The sequence below is a fragment of the Artibeus jamaicensis genome, unplaced genomic scaffold, assembly GCF_021234435.1.
Source record: "Artibeus jamaicensis isolate MK-2021 breed Jamaican fruit bat unplaced genomic scaffold, CSHL_Jam_final scaffold_369, whole genome shotgun sequence".
Classification (NCBI taxonomy): domain Eukaryota; kingdom Metazoa; phylum Chordata; class Mammalia; order Chiroptera; family Phyllostomidae; genus Artibeus; species Artibeus jamaicensis.
In genome coordinates, this window is record NW_026522042.1 from 17584345 (window position 1) to 17601882 (window position 17538).

The 17538-nt window shown below is 32.1% G+C and overlaps 1 pseudogene; it reads right to left on the reverse strand.

Moving 5' to 3' along the window:
• Positions 1 to 10842: 10842 nt before the first annotated feature.
• On the reverse strand, positions 10843 to 11057 carry LOC119049397 (uncharacterized; annotated as a pseudogene).
• Between the last annotated feature and the right edge of the window lie 6481 nt (positions 11058 to 17538).

The following is a 17538-nucleotide window of genomic DNA, read 5'->3' on the forward strand; positions in this document are numbered from 1 at the left end:
TTTAATAAATAAAAAGAGGCCACATGCGCTGGACTTAAAATGTACTAGTGTTATTAAACAGTGGTGTTAATGGCTTAGGGCAAACAGAATTATTGTGAAAGAGATTGTAGACTCCCCAAAACACTTCCCTTTTATATGCTTGCATTTAGATTTCTTCCCTCCACCTTGCTCCATATCACTTCTTAGGCTAGTGGTTACCTAGCATATTTTTGCCTTCACTTCAGTAACACTAGCTGTTGTTGAACTACCATTTGATAATTTGCTAAACTAGCATTTGATGATACTACACCATATGAAAGAGAAGCATTATAGTATGCTATAATTCTTATTCATTGTGAACAAAATCATTAGTGCACACATATATGAGTTTTTGATACATGAATAATGGAAAATCAGTTTTGTTACTCTCGTTCTAAATTCTTAGTGACTATTCTGAAATAAAATAAAAATTTTATTTCCAAACCCTAAAGATCAGTGTAAAAAGAACATGCATGTTGGGAAAACTATTTTAAGTATTGACAAATTGTGTTTCAAAAATTAATTTTCTTCCCTTTAGAAATGTCTTTTTGCATCAAAGAAAAAGTTTTAAAGCATAAAATAAAATTAATATTTTTTTCTAAGAGCTTGTGGTAGCGGTATTGATTAGGCATAGATATTCCTCAGCCCCATTTTAGTTAGATTAAAACTTTTAGATTGAATTCTAGCTAATAGGATGAGGGTAGAAGACATGCATGACACTCCCAAGCCACAAAACCATTATGTCATCTCACAGTCACTGTCCCTATTCTTCAGCAACTATAGTGGCCATGTATCTTAAGATCAAAGAAGTCACAGTTATTTGATCAATTTGAAAAAATCTAAATACAGTATCCAGAAAAGTACCATCAAGGATACTGGTGAATCTTGCCATGGAAATGATGTAAAAGAAATAAACTAGCTACAAAAAGCTAATGTTAATTATGGTACACAATGCTGAGCCATCTAATCTAATGACAGAGAAATATTGTTCAGCATTCCCACAAAAGTGTTTAAAAGACAAAAATAATTTAAAATATATTTAAATAACTGTACATTAATTGAAACATACATAAATGTATCAGTTTATTGGAAGATATAGTTTCCAATTATTTTCTTGAATAATTGATATTCTAGGTAAAATCTCTTTACCTCTTGTATAAATTATATTGATAGTGTAAAAAGACACTTAAAATGTGATATCTTTAAAGTGAAACAAAGTCAAAGATATAAATAAAACAAATTGAGTACATAGGCATTTGTATAAACCATTTTTCCTTGTATTTTTATATTCTTATCCTAATGTAGCTATCATTTTGTAGCATATCATTTTCATAGAGACTTTCCATAAATCCCCTAGATTTTCACATATATTTCATTCTCATGTTCAAGAATGAGAATTTCCTGTGTATAATCTGTTTTTCTACAATGCTTCTTTTAAGAGGAATTTGTTTCAATGTGGCTGATGTATTAAAGAATATTTTGAGCATAAGGCTAATTTCATATTTGCTTATGTGTTATTTCATCTGCAAAAGTCACTTGGTTGTCTTAGACAATTCTACCCAACAGAACTGAGCCTTCTAGGAATATACAAAACAAACACATACATATACACACAAACATACATACACACATAGCATCAAACTACCGCTTACCCCAGTTCATCGTTATGTGCTCTGAGCCATGATTGTTCACATCTGGGGTTACAGCTTAACATCTGATTTCAGATAACTCTTCTTCCACATATTTATATTACATATAAATAATAACTAAGACTATAATTCCTCTGATATTCACTTACAAAAAATTTCTAGGTATTTCCAAGGAAAAATATCATATGTATGCATTTAACTGCTTACATGTAGCAATCTGTGTGCTATCATCTTGAGGTTAGTATCAATTATGTGTTTGTGTCACTGAAAATGTTTTCAATTTCTTTCATTTTTTGTATTTTAATTAATCTTTGTTGTAATTTTTCCATTACCTTTTAGTCCCCTTACACTCTCCTCCTCCCAGCAATCACCACACTATTTGTCTGTATCCATGAGTCCCAATTTTTTTATGGTTTACCCCTAATTTATTCTCAGTATGCACACTGTGCATAGTGAGGAAACCTTTAGGAGCATATATTATTGTATTGCATAATTGACTGTAAATACTGACTTCATTTGTCCAAATGTCAAAGAGAAAATGGAAATAATCAGTTAGCCTGGCAAGATGGATAACTGAGACTTGATTAACAAAATTCTAATGTAAACTTTTTAAGAATGCAATGGTGAGGATGAGATAGTACTACTTACTTTGGAATAGTAATCAATAATATCAGCATTTTCACAGATGACTGTTTTCTTAGGTTCTTCTTCAGTTATTCTCAGGTCCTGGAACTTCTCATTATTTCAAGAAGCCACAGAATACCTTTCAGGTGGTATTGTTAAGAAGCTTTCCCAATGGGCATATATTTCCCTGTACCACCAAGATTCAACTCAGAGTATATACATATGTTAATCCATGTATAACATACTGAACACAGAAAGGTGCAATGCCAGCAAGCAAGATTATTTTAGGAGTTTTAGAACACCAATCATATTGAATTAGGGCATATTCTTAATGACCACATTGAACCATAATTCCCTCTTTAAAAATGCTATTTTGAAATATAGCTACATACTAGGCGATAGAGGTGAGGACTTCGATATATGAGTTTATGTAGGAGAGGTGCAACAATCAGCCCATTACACTATATATCATAAAGTCACAAACGTAAAAGAAGCAAAGACTTTTCCAAGGGAGGCATATTCAGTAAGCATATAGTTCTTGTCCCATTCATTTATATAATTAATAATCTAAAATTTTAGAGAGTTAACCTGAAGTAGTTTGTGTTTCTGTGTGTGGTCACATATTAACAATGAATGCTTTTTATAGTGTTGTTATGCTGACTTTATAAAAGAAATTAAAATAATATATTTTCTTTACTTTCCTGGGACAAAAAATTGCTATGTATTTTTGAAGGCTTATTTTCTTCAAATGGCATTAAAATTCCCCCTTGTTTTCTGAACTTAAATGTCACTACAGAGATATATTAGGCCATTAGAATGAATACTATCTTTTTAGAGATTTACCTCTTCTGTGAAAAGATTATTTACTTAACTTTAACATTATTAAATAAACATACTCATATTTTCCTGATTGATTTTAAATGTTTCAATATTTGAAAATATAGTGGCACATTAGAACCATTTATTTATAAACATTTTAAAATTACATCTTAAGCTATTTTCATTTATGTAATGATATTTTATTTTGAAATTTCCATTTGTTTCAATATGATTACCCTTTTCATCTAATAATTTTTATTTATTTTTTCTAATAAATTTCAGTTATTTGTTTTCTTTTCATTTTGCCTCAAATTCTAAAACATAGTACTTACATTCATAAATTTATTTTAGGTATCTTTTCTTTTTATTGAATGATTTCATTACATTCACAATGAAAATATTCTCCTTAGCAATTTATTTTATTATATATCTTATTTAGATATATTTTTACATTATTCTATTTTCTTTATAACCAGTTGTCAGTACTTTCCTGAAATTTTGCTCAGACACATGAAAATTTTCTCCCTCTGTTATATATTCTTCATCTGGCATTTTTTCTGAATTGTTCATTTATTTTATTTTCCTTGTAACATTTATAAATGGGTGTATTACTTTCTGCTCAATAGCAATATTAGAACAGGGACTGATTTGTCTATACTTTTATTTATTCAACAGGAATATTTGTGTTGAAGCAGTAGACTGTAGTGGGTAGTTGGTAAGTTTAATTTTTCCACATTTAGTAGAATAAATGGTCTCTCATTATTTAGGTCTTCTTTCAATGGGTTTTAAGGTCTGTATGCATTTTGGGAGCTCTTTTGGCGATGAGTTCTGTCTGTGTACCACTGGCAAAGTCCAGTCTGAGCACTCACTTTGGTGATTTAGAGTGCATTCATTCCTTACTCTTTAACTGACTCAGGAAAACCATCGCAGGGGTCTCTGACATTTGATTTCTTTTGCCAATGATCTCACTTCCAGGCCATTTTTCTCGCTTTCTATTGTCTGTGATGTTGTAATGGGTCAAACTAGGAGTGCTCCTCCTCTTTTCCTAGCTCCATCCACATCCTTAAACCTGTAATAAATCATTGGTCAGTTTTTTCTTTCATGACAATTTTACTTAGCTTTAGTCTAATTTTATGTAAGTTTTAGTATTTTAACAGATATTACTTAATGTTATTCTTTATTTTGTATCATTTAAAACTTAATGTAATGTGAATTTTCTCAATTTTGTGTTATCTCAGTATTCAGAAAAATAGATTAGAATAAAAGTGCCTCTATTCTGCCCTATTTACTAAAATATTACATACCATACTTTTAGTCCTTATGGTAAAGAACCATAAATTGTATTTGTACTCAGACTTATCAGTTTTACTTTATCATTGTGACTATATTCACATTTGGGGGATATAAAGGGCATGATATGTTATATGAATCCATAGGTATAATAAAGTCTACATAGTTTCTGTATCTGTCTCCTAATTTTCTATTTTACTACTTAAAACATTCTAGAGTTATCTGCACACTTTTTAAAAATAATGTTTCATAGACACTTTTTTGACAGTAATTTCTAACTAACTTCCCTCCTCTACTTTGTTATGGTGAAAAAAGCTATAAAATTTAGCTTTTTAGAAATTAGACTGCATAGAAATACTTTCCTTTATATCTGGAGATATAAGTAAGGAAGCTCTAATATAATACGTTTTTTTTAAATGGTGCAGGAAAGCAATAACTTGGTTTATTTAGATGTTCTTATTCACTTAATTATAGATTGTTACCAAGATACACAGAAACTGTTTGGTAATAAGCCCACAATTTTCTTGGTCCTCAATTCTTTGAAACATCATCTATTCAGGAAAAGACGACTATCAGGGAGTTTTTTAAATCAGAATCTTAAAAACAGAAAGTTAGTATAATAGAGGTTGGAAAACTCCTCATTTTCATTTGCTCCCCGATTTCTTCCTGTGAGGAACTGTACACACAGTTTTACAGGCTGCAGAGTCATTGCCCTGGTGTGGACAAGCATCTCTCCTTCCAGCTTTCAGGCTCCCTGCAGGCCATGTTCAGTTTGAAAGCTGGCACTCTCTATTATGAGGTATGCAGAGAATCCCCAGAACTGCTGAAACTACACTGTAGGGAATTGTTCTCTCAGCATACCGATGTATCTCTACCAAGATATAAAGTAGATAAATAGCCTAACTTTTGTTCTATGCATATGTGCAGTAGTTTGCTTTTGTTCTATTTATAAATACTTTTTAAATACAAATTTAAAAACACACAAAAATGGAGAGAATAGTATCATGAGCATCTATACACTCACCAATCACATCCAAGAATTATCAAAGTTTTCATAATTTTATTTGTTACATTTTCTGTGCTTTGCAATTATGCTGCCTTCTCTTAAAGCAAGCCCATGACTTTGATACCCATTTCCTATAAATGCCTCAATATGTGTATCTAACTGAGAAAGGATTTAATAAATAAATCCACCATGACTATTATGATGTGCCAATGGCTAAATCATGTGATTTCTCTCATAGCTCACTCTTATCCTCTCTATTTTCCACCTTAGTTTGCATCACCATTTTTTCCATCTAGTGTCTTAGAACAAATGCCTAACAAGTTTGTTCTCCTCCAGTATTGTTTTTGTTTAATCTATTTATGAAGGGCAGCTCCTGTCATCTTTTGAAAAACAAATTTGATCATGCCACTCCCAAGTTTAATAACGTTTAAGAGCTGCCTATTGCCTTCTGGTTCAGGTCTAGATTCCTTCACATGCCTTACAAGGTCCTTTATACATTGGTTCCTCATCACTTCTCCAGCCTTATCTTAAAACTGATTCAGTTTATAGCAGCATGATCAATATTTTCTCTGATATTAATCTCTGAGTCTTTATATATATGACTTCTCAGATGAGATAAGTGTTGCCCAATTTTGTTGGCTCTTTAGGTTTAACTTAAATATCACTTTCTATAGAACATAATAACTAATCTCCCAAATTCTAGTTATCCCCTTTGAATGCTCATGTAACATGCTACGATCATTTACTAAACTGCAAAGCAAGTTTCTGAGCACTTGTCTCTATCATTCTTGATTTACCTTTTAACCCTACAGTGAATCTATCAGTAGATTTGGTTGATCTTAACACAAAACAAGCCAAATGTGTTTACTGCTTTGTATATCTACTATTTCTAACCTAACAAAGTCATCTCATGCTATGGCAATTATTGGTCTCATTGCTTCATTTCTCTCTTTATTTTTTACAAATATTATCTATTACATGTTTTTTAAATAACAAATGAATATTATTATTAGATCGTTTAAAAATTCTATGATAATTATCAGTCTTGCAATAAATTACTTTTATTTTTCCAATATGATCTATCTGCTCTGGCACTTTGCCTATACCTCTGACATTATTATTTATATCACTGTCCCTTTCTCCTACGTTATTCAAGCCACACAAGCTTTCTTTGTTCCTGAAAAAGCTCAAGATATTTTTTTACCCGAGGGAATTTTAAAATTTTGCTCCCTCATTCTATAATGTTCTTTCAACAATTTTTGCAAAGATGTCTCCTACCTATCCCTCATGTTAAAAGTTATTATCAGATTATTTTTCATTGAATTATCTTTTTACATTTGTAGTCTATTAAATTTGTAGACTAAACTATAACTGTTTTTTCTTTGTTATTATGCCATAGATCCTTAAAAAGAAGGTGTATTCTCTTTTACTAGAGATCTGTATTCGTCATGTTTCTTCAGGGAAAGAGAACAAATAGGATGTGTATATAAAAATGAAGCTACTTCTTATAAGAATTTGGAACCCGATTCTAGAAGCTGGCATGTCCACAATCTGCACTGCAGGTCAGCGAGTCTGAGGACTCAGAAAGGCTGATTATCCCATTTAATTTTAAAGACTAGCAATGAAGAATCCTCTTTTACTTGGCTTAGGGTCAATAATTTTGTCTTATCAGGCCTTCAACTGACAGGCTAAGCCCCCCCCCTATAACATAATGTAGGGCAATCTGCTTTACTCAAAATCCCCCTATATAAATATTAATCTTATTTAAAACCCTCACAAAAACACCTAGACTAATGTTTGGCCAATTATTTGGGAACAGGGGCCCAGCCAAATTGGCAAATAAAGTTATCCATTTCAGGGTCTAAGTTCCATAGTTATACATCAGATCTCCTTCACCTACTATGATAATGTGGTTTAGGTCTATTCTACCCATATAACACTTTCTTCACTTTCTGTATTTAGATGGAAGATGCATATGAAAGGCATCTATAGTTACTTCCATTTCTTTCTCTTATCTCCTATGGTTTCACACATAAAAATTAGAACTGTGTTAGTTTTTTATATGAAAATTAGTGATATACAATGAATAAACTTTATTTTTATTTGTAAACTGTGTCATGAAATGGTATTTTTATTTTATTTAATAATATATGGTCCAACTCTACCTTGTCAAATATCAAGAGTATGATCTCTCTTTTGTTTACCTGTATTTTCCTCATATAAATTTGACCGTCAGTTTAGTTTTAGCTTTGTAAACATCTTTAGGTGTGTTACTTCCATGTAGAATGGTATTTGATTTGCATTTGATAATCAAACTGAAAATATTTGTTAATGGATGAATTGAGGCTTTTACATTAATTTTATAAAGATTATTGATACTTTTTACTTTATTTCTATCATATAATTGTAAATGCTATTTATTTGTAATAAACTCTAAATGGTCTTTACTATATTCTTGTTTGTACTATCCCTTTGAAACTGTACTTTACATTTTTGGTAAAGATTTATATATTTTCCTTATAGTTACATTTATACTAACACTTTAATAATACATCCTTAGTCTAGTCTTGTTTAATAGTGTTTATTGTTTTTGTAATCTAAGCATTGTTTAAATTACTTACTTTTGTTTCCCCATTAACTCTTGTTTACACGGAACCTGGTTTATATCTTCTTAATAGTAATTGCAAGACTTTCAGAAAAATACTCCATTTTTGACATTTTGTATCCAAATGGAACATTGGCTTTATCTTACCAAAGAAAGCATCTACAGTCTTTTATTTGTAACTGTATTTTAATCATATTGTAACATAAATATATGTGTAGAGATCACCAAAAGTCTTCATGCTAATATTTTTGTTCTACTCATTTTGGCTGTTTGAAGATATTTCAAATGTTGATTCCTTAGGAAAGCTCAAAAATAAAATATTTTATAAAATTTTCATGGTGATGATAATATATCCAGGTCCTTTAAATTTGAATATGAGTCTTCTTAAATATATTCTTGGTTTACAATTTATTTCTCTAGTGTGAATACATTACTTTATTGTCTTCTGGAATGCAGAGCTTCTATTGACAAATATGATTACCTGGTAAGATTTTTGTTTGCTTGCTTTTATTTTTATTTTATAATTAACTTGATTTGGTTTTTTTTACCTATGTACAAGAATCTTTGTTAAATTTTAGTTTGATTAAAAAAAATCAAATTAGCTATTAATATGTTTTAAACACAAGATTTGTGTAGTATTTTTGAATTGGCTTTGGTTTCCCTCTTTAGAGACTCATTCGTTAATTGTGTCTTCTTAGACAAAAATTGCACCTTCCTATGTTTCTTTTATATTAATAAATTTTATTATTATATTTTTTTCTGAAATTTCTTTTGTATTTTTTTAGTCTTTCATTCCTTCAGTTTTAGTGTTATTGTCAAAAATGGTACTTTTTGTACCTCTCTGTGAAATTCATAAGTTTAATTATGAATTAATTAATTCATGTTTAATTAGTACTTAATTAGAAAATATTTCTAATTCTGATTTACATTTCTTTTATATAAATTGTGGATTTCTCTTAATTCCTTTTTGTTCATTTAAAAATATTAAGATGAAATTTATGTTTGTTTTCAGGGCAAATATTTGTTGAGTGCCTCCACGATATCAAAGGGTAGTATCCTCCTAATTCCTCCTAGAATTCAATTTTCTATATTAAATAAACATAGACACTTAATATTTTTTACTTTGACAGTTTTATGAGAATATAATTGTGCTGGAAAATTTAAGGTAGATATACCTCAGGATACATTTTTTTATATCAAGAATTAGTATAGTTGCTAGAATTATTATACCTTTTCTTTTTAACTCCACATTTTGTTTTTACACACTAAAAACAAATTATTTGAAAAATAAAAAAGAAAATGATATCATTAATAGAAACATCAGACAATTGAATACTGAGGAATATATTTATTTAATAAAATGAAAGATCTTTACACTAAAACCATCAAACACTGATGAAGAAATTAAAGATATTTGTATGAAATTGGAAAGATACACATGGTGATGGGTCAAAAAATGTTAAATTGTTCATAATTCTAAAAGCCACTTATAGATTCAATTAAATCCCTATTGAGATCCCCATGATTTATTTTTTTACACAAATGTAAAAAAAAATTCATATAACCACAAAAGACCCAAATAGTCAAAGTGATCCTGAGAGAAGGAAAAAAAAGATGTAGGCATCATGTTTTCTGATTTCAATCTATATTACAAAGCTATTATAAACAAATTAGTATAATATTAACATAAAATCAGACATATAGAATCATGGAACACACAGATTGTCCTGAAATAAACCCATGCATATAGAGTCAAGTAATAGTAGACAAGGGCATTAAGAATACTTAATGGAGACAAGACAATCTCTTCAATAAATGGTACTGGGAAAACTGGACACTCACATGAACTAGAAATAAATAAGGCACCTATCTTATACTACTCATAAAGATACCTGGCAATGGTTAAAAGACTTAAATGTAAGACCTGAACCATAAACTTCTAAAGGAAAAAAAAGGAACAAACTTTTGACATAGATGTTGATGATGATATTTTTAATTTAACACAAAAGCAAAAGTAAAGTAAATAGGACTACATCAAGCTAAAAGGTTTCTTCATTACAAAACAACAACAACAAACAAATCCCCCATACACAAAATGAAAAGGCAACCTGCAGAATGAGAGAAAATATTTGCAAACCACACATCTGATAAATGGCTGATATCCAAAATATATGAGGAACATATACAACTCAATAGCAATAAAAGACATTATCCAAATAAAACAAAATGAGCAAAGGACCTGAATAGACATTTTTTTTCTAAAGATGATATTCAAATATCCAACAAGTACATGGAATGCTACTCAATATCTGTGGTGGATTCGGGCCAGCAGAGTCTGCCTATTGTGGCTGACAATGAGAATGAATGTTCAGGTGGCAACAATCCTGTGGAGAAAAAGGGAACAGCATGGCTACTCTCTCAAGGGGAGAGTGCCTATGGGTGCCTTGGCCACTCCCTCAAGAGGGGAGGGCCATGACCCTTGCCCAGACAGGCTTTTAGTGTTTTCCTGGGGTCTTACAACACAGAAAGATTTATTATCTATTACATAGGATATTATTTTACATTTTAGGTCTACATTTTAGGTACAATCAAGGAAATAAAAATAACATGCAGAGGGGAATGATGATCAGCTGATTAGCTCTGTCCTTGGGCAAATGGACACAAGCTTTGGAAATTACCTTGAAGATAGACAATACACATTTGTTGTTTTAGACCAGGGCAATGGAGTTTTAGCAACAGCAAAGCCATAACAGTCTCTATGCATTTTCTAGGCCTGATTCCCACAGGAAAACTTGGTTTGAAGGTCTGACTCATGCCCACCACTTTGCTTCTGTAGGTTTTCCATACAGAGCTGAGTCGCACTTGCCAGACCAAAACAAACCGGTCCCCTACAAATATCACTACTCATTAGAACAGTTCAAATTAAAACTACAATGTGATAACACCTCACAACTGTTAAAATGGCTATGATCAGAAAGATAATAAATGTTAAGCTGATAAGAACAGATATCTATACTTGATCTTAGCCAAAAAGCTGAAAGACAATCAGAGAAAGACAAATACCTAATAATTTCACTGATTTCTGGAATCTAATGAACAAAATGAAGTAACAAACAAAATAGGGACAGACTCCTAAGGAAGCAGGTTGACAGCTATAGAGAGAGGAGGTTTGAGAGGAGAGAAAAATTGAGAGAGAGAGCGATCTCATGGATAGGTACAGCAGTGCGGCGATGGAGGAGTAGGAGGGGCAAGGGAAGGTGGAGGAGAATATAGGGGTGATAAATAGTGATGGAAGGAGACTTGACTTGAGGTGGTAAACACACAGTACTCTGCACAGATGATGTGTTATGGCTGTGCAACTGAAACCTGTCTAATTGTGTTAACCATTGCACAATAAATGCAATCAAATGTAAAAGCAAAGAGGTAATAAATGTTGGCAAGGATGTGAAGAAAAGAGAACCCTTCTACACTCTTGGTGCAGTCACTATACAACATCAGTATGGAAGTTCCTCAAAAAGAAAAATAGAAGTAGAATGTAATCCAGCAACTTCACTTGTAGGAAATGAAAACACTAACTTGGAAAGATATATGAATTCTCAAGCTCATTGTTGCTTTATTTACAATAACTAGACCTGGAAGCAACCTAATTGTCCAGTGTCCATCAACAAATTAATGGGGAATTTGTTAAGGCAAATTTCAACAGCTCTGGGAGATCTAAGGGGAAAAACTGAGCAAAAATAGAAGAAAAAGAGAAAGAATTCATGGACACGGACACCAGCACGGTGATTGTGTGTGTGTGTGGGGGCAGGTGGGTAGAAGTGAAAGAGGAGTGGGGGATAATCGATAATGGTAAAATATAATTAAAATAAATTTACATTGATTCTTGATGTTGATAAAAAAACATTTAAAATAGTTGATATTTTTATTGAAAGTAGCCACATAAGGAATAGAAATAGATGTGAACTTCCCAAGCTATGAGAGAAGAAATGCAAACAATCCAAAGAAAGTAAGAAGTAAAACACAGTTAAGAAAATGTGAGGTATAGAAGACATTTATGAGAACCCAAATTCAAGTGATACAAATAAACAGGGTGTTAAAATGTTATGTCTTTAATGATACAATAAAGTAAAGTGGTCACACAGCCAAACTATAGAATATTAACAACCCTTACAACACTATAGCATTCAGAATCAAATTAAGAAAAAAAAGTTCACCATTCTCTGATCTCCAGCAGAAACCGTAAGTGGACTTCTCATAAGCAGGGCAAGGATACCTAGGGATATGAATATGGCTGGAGGAGGGGGCTGTCTAGTAGAAATGTTACTACACACCACATTAAAATGAGGAAAGAGTTCAGATGCAGAACTGTGCTGAAGAGCCCTTTTATTTTCTATAACCTACTTCCTCGTGGGGAGCCTAAGGCAGTGAGAAGGGCAAAGAAGCCAAAGAGACTCACCAAATCACAGCCAAGAGAATCTATATAAAGGTTCAGTTTGGTGTCAAATTAGCCCACAAAATTGAATAAAATTTAGATATATGTGTTTACACATTAATAATGACAAGATGGAGAGTGCATTGGGGGAAATAAATAACCAAAGTTTGTTATCTAGTTCAGCTCATTCTGTACATACTCTTCATTAAACATTTTAACAACATAAAATACTGGACAAAAATATATAAATGATGTTCCTAAAGAAAATGCATTCTTTAGTGAAAACATAGATATCAAAAAGTTGGTATTTGTATAGATTGTTTTTCAACAAACCTGGGTGTTCCACTACTCTGTGTGTATAATAATGAGAGATTAGTTAAGTGTAGAAAAGTAATACACATGGAAAAGTTAATTCCAACATTGTTTGAAAAAGAAAAAGGAAGGAAAATATATAAAACCTACCACTAGGGTATGTATGGTGGAATACTGTGAAGAAATTAAAATAAAGAGTTATATTTGTAGTTAGAGTTATATTTAGAGTTAAATTTATATTTAGATTTATTCATCTAAAAAAGTCACAAATATGAAGTAATGAAGTCACTCAGTTTTTAACTCAAAGGAGAGGTTTCTCATAAAATTACAATGTATTTTATAATAAATCTCCCCAAATAAGTATTCTAAATAAGGCTTTTGAGTTTTCTAAATTGAATTTTATCTATCGTGAACATTTCTTAACTAACATATACTTGGTAATTAGTATTTAACAACATACTAGTTATAAACTTGAGTTTCAAATATTTGCTGAGGACTTGGAATACTGAGCAAGTTACTAATAAAAACATTTCCTGAGCACTTACTGTCTTTTCAGTCCTGAACAATTTTCCCCTTACCCTGGGCCTGGGTTCAACTCTGATGATGTAAAACCTCTCAGACCATATTATTAGAACAACTAAAATAAAAAACTGTAGTAATACCAAATGCTGGTGAAGATGTAAAAAAGCTGGGTCTATCACACATTGCTGGTGAATATAAAATGGTATAGCTACTCTAGAATATAGATAGTTTCTTAAAAACCTAAACACGTCCTTACCATATGACTAAACAGTTGGACATTTAGCCCGGAAGAATTAAAACTGATGTTCATTCACAAAGTTGCACAGGATTGTTCACAGCAGCTTTATAATAATTGCCAAAGACTGGAAACAACCAAAGTGTCTCTCAATAGGTGAACCATTAAACAAGTGGGGGATTCTCGTGCTGTGGAATATTATTCAGCAGTAAAAAGAATAGTTATTGGTGCAGCAGCTTAGATGGATCTCAAAGGCATTATGCTAAATAAAGGTGATCTCAAAATATCACACACTATATGATTCTATTTATAAAGCATTCTCGAAACGACAACATTATAGCAATGGAAAACAGATGGTGGTTTCCAGGGGCCAAGGACGGTAAACGGTAGTAAGCAAGTGTGACTGAGAGGAGTGGCCAGAGTGTTCTTCAAGGTGTGGGGTAGTGTGTCTTGATCGGTTGATTATACAGATTTACACAGGTGATAAAGAGACACAGAACTACATACCTGCATTGAATTAATGTCAAATTCTTGGTCTGAATTTTGCTATCATTATGTGTGATGTAACTGTTGGTGGAAACTGGCTGAAGGGTACACAGGACCCTTTTTGTATTATCTTTGCAACTTCCTGTAAATCTCTAATAATTTCAAAATACAAGAAAAAATGGTATACTTTTTTATTTCAGTTAAAATATTTTTAAAATACTCTACCGGGGTGTCCAATCTTTTAGCATCACTGGCCACACTGGGAGAAGTTGTTTTCTGTGACACATTAATTACACAAACACTAACGGAAACAAAAAAATCTCATAATGTTTTAATTAAATTTATAATTTTGTGTTGGGTCACATTCATAGCCATCCTGGGCTGCATGTGGGCTGTGGGGTGGACACACCTGAGAGTAAAATCCTGAAATATTTTCCTTTCCAATATTCTTTCAGAAGCTTTACACTTACTCTCATACACATCAAGCAATATTGCAGAGATCTCTGAGAGAGAGTACATTTTCCTTACTAAATGTTTGCAAGATCAGTGGATATTCAATACCCAAATTTATGGACAATCCAGACAACTATTTTATGTATACACACAGACATACAAGTACAGGAGAGAGATAGAGAGAGGGAGAGAGGATTTCCACCTGGAAATGAATAAAAAATGCCATTGGTTCTTTTGGTCTTACAATGACCTGTGCATTTCTATATGTAAATGAGGTATAGAGTAAAAAATTTGAGTACCGTTGTACATCGTTTAAGGATGTTTTGGTCAGTGATGGTCTGCTTACGGGAAAGTGGTTTCATAAGATTATAATAGAGCTAAGTAGCTGAGTATTAAGTAGTTAGTTTGAATTAATACTTCTTAATAAGTATAGTCAATGGGAAAAAGAGGGAATGTTAACTAGCAATATCATTATGGATAGAAGCATGTTAAACACATAGAATGATTGATTACCTGCATATAAAAATTTGATAGATCAAAACACTAATATGAAGACACTAATTGACCAAGCACAAGATTTATGAAAGCTGGAAAGGAGCATGAGTGGAAAGAAGAGGAATTCATTGTAGGCTAAAAATATAGAAATTCTGGAGGGCAATCCAAAATATATGAATATTGGAGGGCAATCCTTAGATGACCTAAACATTCTCAACTAGACAAGTAAAGTCTCTTCTACAGATATAGAGAAAAATACAACAGATTTAGCATTGACACTATCTGGAGTATAAAAGTGCATTGTTTGTAGATGAGAAGAGGTCATCCAGAAGCAATAAGCCTGCAGTGAGGCCAATCATATTCCACTGGCCACTGGGGAAAAAGGAAAAACAACTCAGAAGCAGAGGGAGAGACCGTGGATAGTGGAGTTTAATTGTTAGATGTTGGCGCAGTGGGGCCGGTGGAGGGATGAAAGACAAGCACATTGGTTGGAAGGTTTTGTCAAGAACATAAAGCTTAATTATGCCAAAACCACATACACTGCCAAATTATTAGGAGAACTAATTTTGAATCACTCAATTATAAGCGGTTTTTATATTTTCACAGAAGTGAAAGCAACTAGAGAAGTGCAAAAATACTTTTGACTTAAATCACATTTTTTACAGGGATTTCATGTTGTACCAGCAAAACAGACCGAATGAACCAATATTCACATAATTTTTCCCATATTTATACTGTTTTATTTTACCAGTTGTTAGGCTGCAAATGCTCTGCAACTTTCTCTACTCCACAGGCACACACTGGCAAACACACACCAGAACCTGCCCATCTCCAGCACTCTTTACTATTTGATTCTCAAATCAAAAGGACTCTCTTTCAACCTTTGTGTATCCATGTTCTCTCTGTTATTCTTAGGTAAGTGTGCAAATGCCAATTAACCTGCAATGGTAGCCTGTAAAATGCTGATTTGACAATGGTTACATAAGAATATTTCTTAAATAATAGAGGGAGAGGTTGCATGATAAATAATGAACACAAGATTAATCCCTCTATCAGCCGTGATGCTCCTTGTTAATAGTCTACTGCTTAAAATAAGGAGGGGGACAGGGCAGTTTTATGTAAACTATGGAAGTATTAGTGGAAACATAAAACTGTTATTGTATATATAAGTCTTATGCTCCAATAACTCTTGGCTTCTGATAGTAAAGTCTTTTTCATTTTAATGAGTAAGGCTAAAATTAATAAAGAGCATAAATGGCTCTAGAAACATTATAACGTAGCAGGGGTAGAACACTCCTAATAACAATGATTAATCCTTATTTGCAGTATTATAAGAAGTAGATTCCATTATATACTAGTAATTTCTCCTGATAGTTAGCAATTAACTTAATCAGTAAAATAAATCTGAAATGTTTTTCACCTTTATTATTATTCTTTTAAATATTATGATTTATTTAATATTTAGTAGAACATTAAATATAGAACAAGTTATACTTTTGAGAAAAAAAACTCTTGTACTTCATTTTTAACACTTGAAACGAACAGTGCCAATTTCTAAAGAAATTCATTTTTTCAAGAGTGGGTGTTGTGCAAATTGGGATGATCAATTATGGTATTATCAAACATACAATTTCAATTGAGTTATTATTAGTAAGATCTAGAAAATGTCCACTATTCTGTCAGACAATTTAAAACAGCCAATAATACGTATGACAAAGATCTGTTTGTAGCTAAGTAAGATCATTGTCAGATTATGGGAGAGCATTGGCACTAGATAACGAATGTACATACCCACACAAATGAAAAGGTGACTAACATGCTATAAATCAGTAAAAGTTAATGGTTTTCAGTGTTTTTTTATAGTCTGCATATATCTTTGAGTTATTATTAAAAATGAGAGGAGCTTATAATCATATTAAGGAGCTCAGATAGGAGCATAAAACATACTGATCAGGGTAAATCCTTGGAAAGTCCACACTCTCACTCTGGGTGTATTAGACTGATCCAGAGGCTGGTCTGCAGAGACCACTGTATATCAGATACCTAAGGTTGGAGCTTGGAGGCAGTGTAGCAATGAGTATTTACCATTCTGTATATTCAGTAATCTCCTATATTCCTCGATCTTCACCTGAAGGTGTTCCTGGTTAAGAGTTCTACATATAATGTCCAAGAAGCTGGAGTTCACAGGTGTCCTTTGCTTTCTTGCTGTATGTCAGAGCGGTTAAAGCCGGGTCACCCATTTTCTCCTTTTAGGTGAGAACTTGAAACTTTTTACAGGGATATGACATTTCAGAAGACTTTTGCATAGCTTCACATGAAGCTTGGATCATGTTATACCTATGTAAGCAAATATAAAATAAATGTTTAATTAATGTTATCTTTTCAAGGATTTTGCATCAATTTAATATAACTTTAAAAGTTATATTACATCTTCAAAAGCATTCTGAACTTCTAATATGCTACAGCTCTCTATTCTCAGCCCAAACAGAAAACATCAAGGCCCTGAAGTAGTTTATGTATCCAATTGGAGATTACTTTAAGTATCACATGACTAAATTTTTAAGATAATTATCATATACCTCTCTAGGGCAA